At 41.3% G+C, this 15392-nt stretch overlaps 1 protein-coding gene across 1 annotated transcript in view; it reads right to left on the bottom strand.

Annotated features, from left to right (window-relative positions):
• The window catches only part of WDR70 (WD repeat domain 70), a 313385-nt gene that overhangs the window by 257450 nt on the left and 40543 nt on the right, over nucleotides 1-15392 (bottom strand). The gene's annotated exons all lie outside the window — the stretch shown is intronic.

Raw genomic sequence — 15392 nt, 5'->3', positions numbered from 1 at the left:
CAATTTAATTAATTTGACTTTGTTTAAATTAAGTATACTTTGATGCCTAAGGTTAAAGAACTGTATAACTTTAATAAAAATCAAAAAGAATCTACTAAAAAAGAACAGATTAAACCACTACTAATTGCAATTGGCATTTAAAAATGCCCTATCAGGAACAAGCATGTGGCCTAGCAGTTAAGTTACTGGTTAAGATATCTGCATTCCATAAAGGAATGCCTGGGTTCAATACAAAGTACTGTCTGCTCCTGACTCAAGCTTACTGCTAATACAGACCCTAAAAGGCAGCAGTGATAGCTCAAGTAATTAACTTCCTGCCACCCACATGGGTAACTTGGATTGAGATCCCAACTACCAACTTCAGCCTTGGTTCAATTCCAGCTGTCACGGGAATTTGAGGAATGAACCAGTGGATGGGCTGGCTGGCTCTCTCGGTCTCTCTCTGTCTCCCTCTGTCTCTCTCTCTCTCTCTCTCTCTTTTTCTGTCTCTCAAATGAGATTTTAAAAAAAGAAAAATTTGAAAAAAATTCAATACAATAAAAGATAAAAGCTCCCTAACAATTTTGATTGCTGATAAGTTTAAAATAAATATTGTATATGAAACACTGTTCACCTTATAATAAATAATAAAACTATAATTGAACTAAAATTTTGCTCTATCTTATAACTTAATTTTTCAATCTTACTCTACCTAGAGAAAAATCTGACAAAAAGTAGACAATCAAAACTGAAGATAATTAAATTAGGACATCATTTTTACCACACCTTAATATAAAAATTATTTTGAAGCATACTGTAAGCTATATATAAAATAATCACTACAAATTTCCTTTAAATTAAAGAATGAGGTCCTTTCAGTAACCAAAAATATTAAAAGTCCTCTTTTATCTATATTTGGGCATACCTTAAACAGTTATGTTCTTAATTTATAAAAGACAACAAAATCTTCATAGAATAACTATGTATCATTTAACTCTTAAAACTTAAAAAAAAATACAGCTGCTGTTCAGAAATGATCAAAAAAGAAACTCAGTCATTCAGCGATTCATTGATACAATAAGCACTTACTGAAGTGAAATTGTATCAGACGCACAGTCTCTACTCATCCTCCTGCCTAAGAGACATCAATGGGTCTAATTCAATAGAACAAATGCTGTGATAGGGAAATGGATAGAATAACTGAGAGATCATGAAGAGGCAAACATAAATCAGACACAGGGGGTCACAGTCATCACTTGAGGAAGAGGTTTCATTGCTCAGTCAAGAGCAGGGTAATCATGCTGAAATTCTGTGCCCAATACAAAGTCATGGCTCATCTCGCAATATACTTACGCAAACATGCAGGATCCAAGGTTCCTTTCTCTTACATCTTCAACCTTTCCCCTGCTATAATTCTTTCTCTTCAGTGTACTATGATACTGTTTCCACTTTCTTTCTTTTTTAACATTTTACATTAAAACAAAACAAAATAAAAAAACTATTGACTTCCCCTACATTTACTACTTAATCACTATCTTATCCTTTCCAACAAGCTTTTTCAAATTAAAATTTGACTCAATGTCGTTCTTTCATTCTCTACAGCCACAAGTTCGGTATTTGCCACTTTGCTCCTGACGCCTAGCACAGTCTTTGGCACATAAGAGGATCTCAGTAAATATTTACTGAATGAGTAACAGTCACTATTAATGTCCTGGAAACTTCTCAGAACTCAGCCTACACACCTGTCCTTTCGACAGTGTGGTAACTATCTCCTCCATGTCCAACAGTCCTTTTTCTGAGAAGAAACAGCCTAGACAAAAGCCAGGAAAGCTAGGGTTTTTAAAGCTAGCTCCACTCAACTACATCATGACCTCAGCAAAGCTGTAACTCTCAGCTTCCTCATTTGCACACTACAGACTAAAAGGTACTGGGAAGTAAGTGCTTCATAGCTCTTAATACAGAGTTTGGAACATGTTAGGATCCTAAACACGATTGCCATTACTTCCTTCAGTGCTTACCTCCTAGCTCTCTATCCATATCATCCTTGTCTTTCTCCAGGCTTCTCTTTTCTTCTTGGCACAAGACTCAATTCAGATATGACCTGCTCCTGGAAGCATTTCTCAATATTTCCAACTCTGATTAAATGATCTTTATATGTACTCCCATGACAATCTTTCCTTATCTAAATCACAAAACTTGGGGCCAGCATTGTGGCATAGAGGGTAAAGCTATCACCTGCAACACCGGCATCCTGTAAGGGTACCAATTCATGTCTCAGCTAATCCACTTCCAATTCAGCTCACTGCTACTGCTCCTGGAAAAGCAGCAGAAAATAGCCCAAGTGCTGCAGCTCCACGCACCCACGTGGGAGACCTAGAAGAAGCGCCGGACTCCTGGTTTCAGACTGGCCCAGCCCCAGCAGTTGTGGCCATTTGGGGACTGAACCAGAGGGATGGAAGATAGATCTCTCTCCCCTCTCTCTCTCTCTCTCTGTCTCTTCCTCCCTCTCTCTGTAACTGTGTCTTTCAAATAAATAACTCTAAATCACAAAACTTATCACAATCCATTGCAATGTGTGACCTATCTCCCTCTCCACTACCCCCTAACCAAATTACAACGTGAAACTTCTCAAAGATGATGTATAGATCCATTAGCTCTGCTCCCCGGCCCACAAAAGAGTTGGCATTATCATATACACAAAAGCTTCAGAAATGAGTAAACAGCCCAGTTTCTACTTTGTTGATCACATCAGATTGTAATTTTTAATTTACCCTCAAATTTTAATTTATGGTTATGTCCATAAAGAAAAGCAGGTGCTATACAGCAGATCAGGCTGGTAAGTAAGAGGCAAAGGGTAATTGAATATTTCCAAAAAGTGAAAATCTTTTAAGACAAAATTATTATATCCCAGACAAAATTAGATTGAACATGGCAATGATAAAGAAATCAAGAGTTTTGTTTTAGACAGTTTGCAGCTGAGAGGTTTCTATCAACCATTACTGCTTCAGATTACTGAAGAAGAGATGAGGAACAAAGAAGGCACTAAACAGAAATAAACAAACAGCTGGGGAATTTGTAGGTTATGTCAAGACAAAGACATTACTGTATGGTTTACTGCATTATAGAAAACACTGCACGTATCTATTCCAGCCACAGCAATTTTCTAACACAAATTCTAAAATAATTTAAAAGTCAAAAAATTAAATTCTGGACTACTGCTGCATTGAATTATCTAAAACACTACTCTTTTGCTGCTGACAAAATTATAAGCAAGGAAAACTCCTATACAGGCAGTAAGCACTCTTGCAAAAACCAGAACATTTGAAATGTTTCACTTCGAGAAACTCTATTGCAGTCTGTGTTTCAATTCGTTATTAATTACTTTTTCATCATTCAGTATACAGAAATGCTGTCACAAAACACTGTGATGAAAATTACTGTATTAAATTCAATGCAGAATGTGCTTATTTACAGATGAATTCTAACATTTAAAGAAAAAAAATTACAAGAACACAGAACTTAATATTTATGTTAGGAGTGAATTAAATGTGTAAATAAACGTTTACATTTAAAATCAAAGTTTTGGACTGGCGCCATGGCTCACTAGGCTAATCTTCCGCCTGCGGCGCCAGCACCCCGGATTCTAGTCCCAGTTGGGGTGCCGGGTACTAGTCCTGGTTGCTCCTCTTCCAGTCTAACTCCCTGCTGTGGCCCGGGAGTGCAGTGGAGGATGGCCCAGGTCCTTGGGCCCTGCACCCACATGGGAGACCGAGAGGAAGTACCTGGCTCCTGACTTCAGATCGGCACAGCGCCGGCCATGGCGGCCATTAGTGGAATGAACCAACGGAAGGAAGACCTGTCTCTGTCTCTCTCTCACTGTCTAACTCTGCCTGTCAAAAAATAAAAAAAAAAAAAATTTAAATCAAAGTTTCACTGGAAATCATGTAGGCCATAACTCAAAAAAAGCCCATATAATTGGCACAACTAAATCATCTAAAATAGTAGCAATATATCTTTTAGTAGTGTATCAGTACAGTGACTGTTCTTTTTCCAGAACTTTTACTAATGACTTTTTGAAATATGGCTTAGTGTGAAATTTTCTTAACAGTAAAATATTTTCAAGATTTTCTTGCCAAGGAACATCATAAACTACATGACTTCAATGAAGTAATTTATTACTAGAATTTATACCAAGAGCTACAGTCTTAATGTAAGAGGAAAAATATTTTTTCCTTATTTTTTTTCTGTTTTTTCATTGTTTTAAATAACCACCAAAGAATTACTTCCTAGGCTCTTTGGCCCACCCTTATTAACACTAATAGCAAACAAATCAAGAATGACATGAGCTCATGAACATCCTCACCATACCACCAAAAGACTAACCTTTCTTAGGAAAAATCAATGGGTTAAGAAAGTTGTACAGATATGTATGCAACTATAAGCAACAAAGTTGACCAGTAAAAAAGATCTATTACAAAATTAGGAGAGTGAGGATTTCTAGAAAAGGTGGTTGATTATGAGTGTTATTTTCTCCCAGAAATCACTGAGGTATAGCTATCAGTACAGGACCACAGACAACCAGAATTAGAATTAACTCTGGAAAGCCAATAAAACTGACTTAATATTAATTTATTCATTATTTATTCATTCACTTATTAATCATGCACTCACTTAAAAATCTTTTATTATTTAACTACATATCCCATAAGAAATACAACAGTTTTGAAGAATCAATAAAAGAGATATGCTCACCAGACAACTAACCAATGGGTGAATGAAAATGTTTCAGATGCAGACAGAAGTTCAGTGCTTGAAGCCAGCACTTTGGCACAGCAGGTTAACCTGCCTGCTACACTAGCATTGCACATGAGCACCAGCTGGAAGCTCCCTGCTAATGCACCTGGTAAGGCAGCGGAGGATGGCCCAAGTCCTTGAGCCCCTACACCCACATGGGAGACCCTGATGAAGTCCCTGGCTCCTGATTTCTGACTGGCCACTATAACCATTTTGGGGAATAAATCAGGGGATGGATGGAAGATCTCTCTCTCTCTCTCTCCGTAATTCTTTTTTTTTTTTTTTTTTTTTTTTTTTGACAGGCAGAGTTAGACAGTGAGAGAGAGAGAGACAGAGAGAAAGGTCTTCCTTTTTCTGTTGGTTCACCCCCCCAAGTGGTCGCTACGGCCAGCGTGTTGCAGCCTGCACACTGCGCCGATCGGAAGTCAGGAGCCAGGTGCTTCTTCTCGGTCTCCCATGCAGGTGCAGGCTCCAAGCACTTGGGCCATCCTCCACTGCCTTCCCAGGCCACAACAGAGAGCTGGACTGGAAGAGGAGCAATCAGGACAGAATCCAGTGCCCCGACCAGGACTAGACCCAGGGTGCAAGCACCGCAGGCGGATGATTAGCCTAGTGAGCCGCGGTGCCGGCTCTTCTCTGTAATCCTTTCTTTTTTTTTTTTTTTTTTTTTTTGACAGGCAGAGTGGACAGTGAGAGAGAGAGACAGAGAGAAAGGTCTTCCTTTGCCGTTGGTTCACCCTCCAATGGCCGCCGCGGCAGGCGCGCTGCGGCCAGCACACCGCGCTGATCCGATGGCAGGAGCCAGGCACTTATCCTGGTCTCCCATGGGGTGCAGGGCCCAAGCACTTGGGCCATCCTCCACTGCACTCCCGGGCCACAGCAGAGAGCTGGCCTGGAAGAGGGGCAACCGGGACAGAATCCGGCGCCCCGACCGGGACTAGAACCCAGTGTGCCAGCGCCACTAGGCGGAAGATTAGTCTATTGAGCAGCGGCGCCGGCCTGAAGTGATGTTTTCTTAACTTCAAGTATTTCTGTCTGTTAGAATTTGTATTGCTGGGGCCGGCGCCGCGGCTCACTAGGCTAATCCTCTGCCTGCGGCGCCGGCAAACCGGGTTCTAGTCCCGGTCGGGGCGCTGGATTCTGTCCCGGTTGCCCCTCTTCCAGGCCAGCCCTCTGCTGTGGCCAGGGAGTGCAGTGGAGGATGGCCCAGGTGCTTGGGCCCTGCACCCCATGGGAGACCAGGAAAAGCACCTGGCTCCTGGCTCCTGCCATCGGATCAGCGCGGTGTGCCGGCCGCAGCGTGCTGGCCGAGGCGGCCATTGGAGGGTGAACCAACGGCAAAGGAAGACCTTTCTCTCTGTCTCTCTCTCTCACTGTCCACTCTGCCTGTCAAAAAAAAAAAAAAAAAAAAGAATTTGTATTGCTGGGCAGGAAAAAGAAAGAGGGGGAGGGGGTAAATATTTGAAAATCATAATATGCTAAGGGATTAATATCCTGAAAAATTTTTTAAAACTCCTATAACTCAATAAAAGAAACAACTTGATTCAAAAAGGGCAAAAGACTTGAATAAACATTTCCCCAAATTCAATATATAAATGGCCAATAAGCACATTAAAAGATTCTCAATATTTGGAAATTTACATTTATTAAATAAAAGTTAAAAAAACAGCAGATTGAAAATAAATTATCTTAATTATATGGGAAAAAAAGATTCTCAATATCACTAATCTTAGGGAAATGCAAATCAAAACCACAATGGATATAACTTCAAATTCTTTTTAATAAAGGCTGCTGGAAGTATGCATTCATCAGCCACACTGGAATTTATTCCATCATTTAACAATGCTAACTCTCAAACATTTCTTCTGTCTACCATGGATTTCCCTTCTCATTTTCCTCTTTTGCTATCTCCTCTACCTTGACCCCAACCTTTCAACTTCAAACCAAACACCCTAAACTCCACCCCTTCACTCAGCAAGAATTTCCACAATAGCTGAAGAGCCATAGGGAAGAAAATCTCTGTCCTTAATGTGTTGTCCAATGTGAATTAATGCTATAACTAGTACTGAAACAGTATTTTACACTTTATGTTCTGTGTGGGTGCAAACTGATGAAATCTTTACTTAATATATACTGAATTGATCTTCTGTATATAAAGATAACTGAAAATGAATCTTGATGTGAATGGAATGGAAGAGGGAGCAGCAGAAGGGAGGGGTGCGGGTGGGAGGGAAGTTATGGGGGGGAAAAAGCCATTGTAATCCATAAACTGTACTTTGGAAATTTATATTTACTAAATAAAAGTTTAAAATAAAAGGAAAAAAAAGACTACCTATATAAGAACAAATGTAAACACAAAAGCAAAGAAAATTTTTCCTTTGGTTATGATGGAGTAGCATTGACCAGTCCTTCCACATAAAGTGTATGTAAAGCTGGATTAATGCTTTTGAATTTCCCTTTAAAGCACTGGATTTGTAACCTAGAAGAAATGCACCAGATCCTAGAAAAACCAGGTGCTTCAATTCACACCAGAAAAAGTAAACATTCTGAATAGGCCAATATCTTAAAGGAGCTGAATAAAGTGATGTTTTGTGTTTTGGGAAAAAAAAAAAAAAGAAAAAGAAAAAGAAAAATCTATCACTGGAGATGCAGGAACTGTAAGGAAAGCTATAGCTGACCAAGGCTTTTGTTGCACACACCACCTTCTCTCTACAGAAGGTGGATGGTTCCTCTGCTCAGTGCCAACAGCTGAGGTAGATGAGAGTAAAGGAAAACATGGGAATAAAAATGGAGTAACAAATGTGATCCCAGCACCAGCTCAGAGAAGTACCCATCTTCCAACTTCCCTTGGCCCCAGTTGTTCTCGTCATTCACAAAAACCTGTGGCAGCTCTGTTTCTAGGGAAAGAGGAAGAAGCCCTGGTGAGGGACAACTAAAGGTCTCCACACTAGCTTCAATCTGTTTTGAAACAGACCCCACTTTGAAGCCTCTCCTCAAAGCAATCTTCAAGAGATGTTTTGGAGACACTACTTCTCCCCAGGAGTTCCACATTACACACATCGCAACTCATGAAAAAGCTACTCTTCCACTGTTCCTTTGCTTTCAGAGAAAGAGAGCTTTGTGGAGCAGAAAGTGTAGCAAGGAAAAGGAATGAGAAGACTAGCTTCATTCAGCCTCCCACATGTATTGGATTTGGAGTTAAGGGTCCCACATTCAATTCCAGGTTCTCTCATTTGTTAGGCAGATGACCTTAGCTTGTGGTTCTCAGCAAGGGACAATTTTTCCTTCTACAGTACATTTGTCAAGGCCTGGAGACATTTTTAATTGTCATAATTGGTATACTAGCTGCTAAACATCCAATCATGCCCAGGACAGCCCCTCACAACAAAGATGTATTTGTACTAAAATGCCAAAATGCCAATAGTGCCACGGTTAAGAAATGACAACATTTTTTTTTTTTTTTAATTTAACAGAGAGAGAGAGAGAGGCCAAGAGAGATCTTCCACCCACTGGTTCACTCCCCAAATGGCCACAATAGCCAGGGATGAGCTAGGCCAAACCCAGGAGCCTCACCGGGTTCTCTCACCCAGGTGCAGAGGCCCAAGCTCCACCGCTCTCCTAAATGCATCAACAGGGATAATGGATGCCAGCACTGCAGGCAGTGGCTTAACCTGCTGCACCACAGTGCCAATCCCAGAAATGACAACTTTTTTAAGCTTTAGTTGACACATCTAAAAAACAGAGAAAACTATGCTGCTATGGACTTTCTATGACTTTTAGTTGGATCAAAAGAGAACACATATGTAAAAGTGATTCAAATGGCATGTCTACAGCAAAGGATGACAACAGTTGTTTGTGCCACCCCCACCTTACACAGTATTTGACTCCAATACTTCAAAAAAGAAAAACTATCACATCACTGGGAACCTCTTTACACACTCCATAAGTTATCGTGTTAGTTGTCCCTTTCTCTCCCAACCTCATCCCCACTCTATGCATACAGCTTCAACAAGACCTGACACAGATGACCACCATGACTATGAGTAGTGCACTTTGTAGGACTGCAATACATGCTTTCAAGGGGTTTTTCCATTATAAATCCCCTTGTATTTCGGGGCTGGTGCTGTGACGCAGTGGGTTAATGCCCTGGCCTGAAGCGCCAGCTCTCTGCTATGGCCTGGGAAAGCAGTGGAAGATGGCCCAAGTACTTGGGCACCTGCAGCCACATGGGAGACCTGGAGGAAGCTCCTGGCTCCTGGCTCCTGGCTCCTGATATGCATAGCTCCAGCCATTGTGGCCAACTGGGGAGTGAACCATTGGATGGAAAACCTCTCTCTCTCTCTCTCTCTCTGCCTCTTTTCTCTCTGTATAACTCCGACTTTCAAATAAAAAAAAATAAAAAAGTAAATGTTGCTGGCGCCACAGCTCATTTGGCTAATCCTCCGCCTGCGGCGCAGGCACCCCGGGTTCTAGTCCCGGTTGGGGCGCCGAATTCTGTCCCGGTTGCTCCTCTTCCAATCCAGCTCTCTGCTGTGGCCCAGGAAGGCAGTGGAGGATGGCCCAAATGCTTGGGCCCTGCACCTGCATGAGAGACCAGGAGGAAGCACCTGACTCCTGGCTTCAGATCAGCGCAGCGTGCCGGCCATAGCAGCCATTTGGGGGGTGAACCAACAGAAAAGGAAGACCTTTCTATCTCTCTCTCTCTCTCTCTCTCACTGTTTAACTCTGACTGTAAAAAAAAAAAAAAAGCAAATATTGGGGCCGGCGCTGTGGTGTGGCAGGTAAAAGCCGCCGCTTGCAGTATCAGCATAAAAAAATAAATAAATAAATTCCTTTGTATTTTAAGACATTAAGGAAAAGAAACCTATTTCCTGGCCAACCGATTAAACAGAAGCAATACAGGTAGACTCCTCAATCTGTCTCAGGATGCACTATGCCAAAACTTAAAAACCTTAATAAATAAGTTCTGAGAAGTATTCCAGACACTTCTTCCCATTCCAGATTTCTTTACCCAACTAGCTGGAAATTAATCTCCTGGGTTCCTAGCTCCCTACTTTGATCTGTCCCAGCCCCTAACTGTTGCAGGCATTTGGGAAGTGATGGAAGACATCTCTCTACCTCTCTCCCTTTCCCCTCTATCTGTCTCCTTTCTTATTCTCTGCTTTCCAGATATGCGAACACAAAACACATAGAGGAATGCTAAAAACAATGGGTGGAAATGGGAAGTTGTTGTTTAATGGGTAAAGAGTTTCAATGCTGCATGATGAAAAAGTCCTGGAGATCACCTGCACAAGATGAATGTACAGTAGTCCCCCCGCCCCACCCCTTATTAGTAGGGCACAGGTTCCAAGAATCATGGTAGATGCCTGAGATGGCACACCATACAAAATCTTTTAATTTCATACTTTTGCCATCTTAACTAAAAGCACATATCACATATTACCGTCAAAGCATTTACAGTCTGAGACATGACAACAAATCTGGCATGAATTTCTTGCTCCTTCTTCAGGACAGACAGTTCAGTTTTACCATATGTCTTAGCAACCTCAGCACATTTTTTTTTTTTTTTTGTCTTTTCTAATTAAGTCAAGAACTCTTATCTTTTCACTTAAACAAAGCATTTTACAACTTCTCTTTGGCATATCTGAATTGCCAGCATCTCTATTCTTTAGTTTTTGAATGATCACTAAGTAAAATAAGTTTTTGAACACAAGCACTGGGATACCACCGTAATTGATATGATGACCAAGACAGCTACTAAGTGACTACCAGGCATGTAGCATATACAGGATGGACAAAACAATGATTCCCATTGTAGATGGGACAAAGCAAGATGGTGTGAAACTGCATCAAACTACACAATGGCATACAAGTTAAAAATCTATGAATTACTTATTTCCAGAATTTTCCATTTAATATTTTGGGGCCAAGACTGACCATGAGTAACTAAAACCATGGATAAAGGGGAATAACATGTATTTAAAACTGACTGTATACCTAAAAATGGTTAAAATAGTAAATTTTATGTGTTAACCACAATTTCAAAAAAAAATTAAATATAAACCATTTCAACCAAAAAAAGTTTAAAAATATATAAATACTAAGTCTGAATACTTCAAAAGGCTCTAATAAACTTTAGTTATGCTTCAAAACAAGTCATTTATCAAATGTTTAAAACCTCCCTTTAAAAATGTAAAGTTATATGTTTAAAATATTGCAGGAAGGAAAGACAATTTCCTATCTAGTTCTCACAGCTGGTTCCAATCCTTCAATGAGTAGTATTCCCAAACCACCTCTAAATTACCTTCAAGCCATTTATGCCCTATTGCAAGCTGTAATTTTGTAGCACACTTCTCAATAACATGACTTAAGGGTACATTGTTAAATAACTTTTTTCCTTATGTGAGAGCTAAAAAACAAAAAAGTATACTTCATTCTTTCATCTATCAAAAAAGTATATTATCTTTTAAAAACCCCATGGAATCATCAATTAGCACAAAGATGACATCATTTATGTTTATGTAATCACACAGCAATGGAAGGTAATGACACAACAGCATTTATACCTATTGATACATATGCTTCATCATTTTTAAAAATTTTTATTTGGGGCCGGCGCCGTGGCTCACTAGGCTAATCCTCCGCCTTGTGGCACCAGCACACCAGGTTCTAGTCCCGGTCGGGGCGCCGGATTCTGTCCCGGTTGCCCCTCTTCCAGGCCAGCTCTCTGCTGTAGCCAGGGAGTGCAGTGGAGGATGGCCCAAGTGCTTGGGCCCTGCACCCCATGGGAGACCAGGAGAAGCACCTGGCTCCTGCCATCGGATCAGCACAATGCGCTGGCTGCAGTGCGCCGGCAGCGGCGGCCATTGGAGGGTGAACCAACAGCAAAGGAAGACCTTTCTCTCTGTCTCTCTCTCTCACTGTCCACTCTGCCTGTCAAAAATAAATAAATAAATAAATAAAATTTTTATTTGAAAGGCAAAAAGAGCAAGAGCAAGGTAGAGGGAGAGAGGGGAAGAGAGAGAAAGATTTTCCACCTTCTGGTTCACTCCTCAAATGCCACCAATAACCAAGGATGGAAACCAGGAACCAGGAACTCAATCCAGCTCTCCTACACAGGTAGCAGGGACCCAAGTACTAGAACCATTCCCTGCAGCCTCCCAAGGTGCATATTAGCAGAAAACTAGGATTGGAAATGGAGCCAAGACTCCAACCCACGCATTCCAATATGGGCAGTGGTTTTCCCAAGCACCAACTTCACTGTTGTGCCAAATGTCCAACCCAACGTTACCACTTTGTTCACACCTTATAAATATCTGAATATTTCAGTCTTACTTGCTTTAAGTCTGTAGTCCTGAAGTCTAGATAGGACTCTGCAATTAACTTCATTTGTAACCTTCAGACAAACATTTAACTGCATAAAGCCTCAGGTTTTTCCCTTAAAAACTTAGACACCCGGTAAATCTTGAGTTCAGTGACGATGATTTCTTACACTTATTCACATCTGGAGCCACAAAGACAATCCTGTGTCACTGAGTAGTCCTTCTTTGATTTCCTACTTGTTCACTTCTCTCCACATCGCTCACTACAACCATAATCAAGTGACTCTTCCCATGTCACTTGTCATCAAAAACTTCCAATGGCAAACAGTAACTTTTTACAACATTTATATATTTTTGTCTTAGAAAGTTTTCTACAACATTTGATTGAACTATTTATTGTCTCAGGTAAAGCTATGCAACCGTAATGTTTCAGCGATTTCTTATGTAATTAGAAGGCAAATAATTTCTTCATTACAAGATAATAACCTCAGGACCAGCATTACGGCATAGTGTGTAAAGCCACCTCCTGCAATGCCAGCATCCATATGGGTGCTGATTCATGTCCCAGCTGCTCTACTTCCCATCCAACTCCCCTGCTAATGGTCTAGGGAAAGCAGCAGAAGATGACCCAAGTTCTTGGTCCCCTGCTACCCTACATGGGAGGCCTGGAGGAAGCCCTTGGCCCAGCCCTGGCCATTACAGCCATCTAAGAAGTAAACCAGCAGATGAAAGATACATTTCTTTCTCTCTCTCTCTCTCTCTCTCTCTCCCCTCCTCTGTAGCTCTGATTTTCCAACAAATAAATAGATCTTAAGAAGAAAAAAAAAAGAGCCACTGACAAGTTAAAAGAAAAAGTTACTAACCTCTAAGGTTAGTTTAGTTTTATATATATATAGTTATATATACAATAAAATATATATTAGTTATATATATACAGCTATAATGCCTAGCAATACTCATTTATATCAATATTCATTTTTAAGTTATTTACTATTAATATTTACATTAGGAATCCACTCTTATCCCTCACCCAGACAGTATTAACCATTCCAGGTGGGAATGAAAGAACAGGGGAGCAGATCAGGAACAAAAAAGGACTGTAACAGAATTCAGAAGCAGCAAACTGGCTTTTGGGGACTTCTATAATGATACTCTCTCATCTTCACTCCCATTCCAAAGACGACTTTCTTTTACAACAATAAAGGAGGAGGGAGAATTTCATCAGCTTTGCTGGGTCTGAGTTTCACCATTTTTCCTATTCCTAAAAAAGACCCACAACTAGCCTGTTGCAGGCAAGGATGTATATACTCACAAGCTGTTCCAATTATCCTCTCAAAGCCTCAAGGTATGAGACAGGCATTTAGCATAGCAGTTAGGATGCCATTTGTGATGCTTATACCCTTATCTGAATGCCTGTGTTCTAATTCCAGATTCCTGCTAACATGGACCCTGGGAAGCAGCAGATAACACTCAAGTGACTGAGTTCCTGCCACAACATGGAAGATGTGGGTTCCTGACTCCCTGCTTTGGCCTGGCCCAGCCCCCAGCTGTTATAGGCATTTGGAGAGTGATAGGAGACATCTCTCTTCCTTTCTCCCCACCCCTCTGTCTCTCTGCCTGTCAAATAATTTTTAATGTCTCAAGATCTTAACCTTCTGTCCACAAAAATAAAGCATTTGTTGGTGGATTCATTTGGGAACAAAGCATTTTTTATAAGCAGAGTAAAGAGTCAGGCACGCTTCTGTTGGTCTGGTATCTCATAATTCTTATAGAAGCTAAAAATGTACTCCAGTGCCTTGTTACTCAAAATGTGGTCCACACAGCAACACCATGAACACCTGAGAACTTGTTAGAAGTTCAGAATCTCAGGCTTCTCCCCAGACCTACTAAATCAGAATCTACGTATTCGCAGGGTTCCCAGGGATGCGCACGCACGCTGATGTAAGAAGCAAAGGTTTCAGGCCGGCGCCGCGGCTCACTAGGCTAATCCTCCGCCTAGCAGCGCCGGCACACCGGGTTCTAGTCCTGGTCGGGGCGCCGGATTCTGTCCCGGTTGCCCCTCTTCCAGGCCAGCCCTCTGCTGTGGCCAGGGAGTGCAGAGGAGGATGGCCCAGGTGCTTGGGCCCTGCACCCCATGGGAGACCAGGAAAAGCACCTGGCTCCTGGCTCCTGCCATCGGATCAGCACGGTGCGCCGGCCACAGCGCGCTGGCCGTGGCGGCCATTGGAGGGTGAACCAACGGCAAAGGAAGACCTTTCTCTCTGTCTCTCTCTCTCACTGTCCACTCTGCCTGTCAAAAAAAAAAAAAAAAAAAAAAAAAAAAAGAAGCAAAGGTTTCCTGAGATGGTCACTAGCCTGCAACACAAGCTCCCAGTCCTGTAATAGTTTTGGTTATATTTTGTATCTTCAGATAAGTTTCATAAGAAAAAATCAAAACTCTTGCAACTCAATTTCAAAACTGAATTAGCAAAAATCTTACCCCACAATTTTTCAAAAGTGACAGGTAACGTGAAATTTTTTTTAATAGCTGCAGCCCTTCATCCAATAACCACTTAGTAAACACTCATACTGTGTTAAAAGACAAGGTAAGAAGAAGGCAAGAAATTGGATTCTGTTACTTAGCAGTGGTAAGAAGGAAAAATCTCTTCTCAGAGCCTCAATTTCCCTGTCTACTGTGGTAGTAGGGAGAGAATAAGCAGTGAAATCTAAAGGGTGCAGAAGTTTCTTTCCAGGGGGCAAAAGGGCTTTCAAAGTAGATAGTGATGATGATTACACAACTCAGTGAGTATACAAAATATAACTACATTATATATTCAAAATGGTGAATTTTAGTATATATGAATCTCAATAAAGCTTTTATTTTATACATCAAATAGGGGCCGGCACTGTAGCATAGTAGGCTAAGCCTCTGCCTGCAGCACCAGCATCCCTTAAGGGCGCCAGTTCATTTCAGGGCTGCTCCTCTTCTGATCAAGCTCTCTGCTATGGCCTGGGAAAGCAGCAGAAGATGGCCCACGTCCCTGGGTCCCTGCACTCACATGGGAGACCCAGAAGAAGCTGCTGGCTCCTGGCTTCAGATCGGCCCAGCTCCAGCCGCTGCGGCCATTTGGGGAGTGAACCAGTAGATGGAAGACCTTTCTCTCAGTCTTTCCCTTTCTCTGTAACTCTCTCAAATAAAAAAATAAACAAATAAAAATAAAATAAAAGCAAATAATAAATACAAAAGTAGCATAAAGGAGGAGATATTCCACTGCATTTCTGTGAGACAGTGAAGGCTTCCATGAAGAGAAACAGCTC

The sequence above is a fragment of the Oryctolagus cuniculus genome, chromosome 14 (assembly GCF_964237555.1).
Source record: "Oryctolagus cuniculus chromosome 14, mOryCun1.1, whole genome shotgun sequence".
In the NCBI taxonomy this organism is placed as follows: Eukaryota; Metazoa; Chordata; class Mammalia; order Lagomorpha; family Leporidae; genus Oryctolagus; species Oryctolagus cuniculus.
This window is presented reverse-complemented; position numbering and strand designations above follow the sequence as displayed.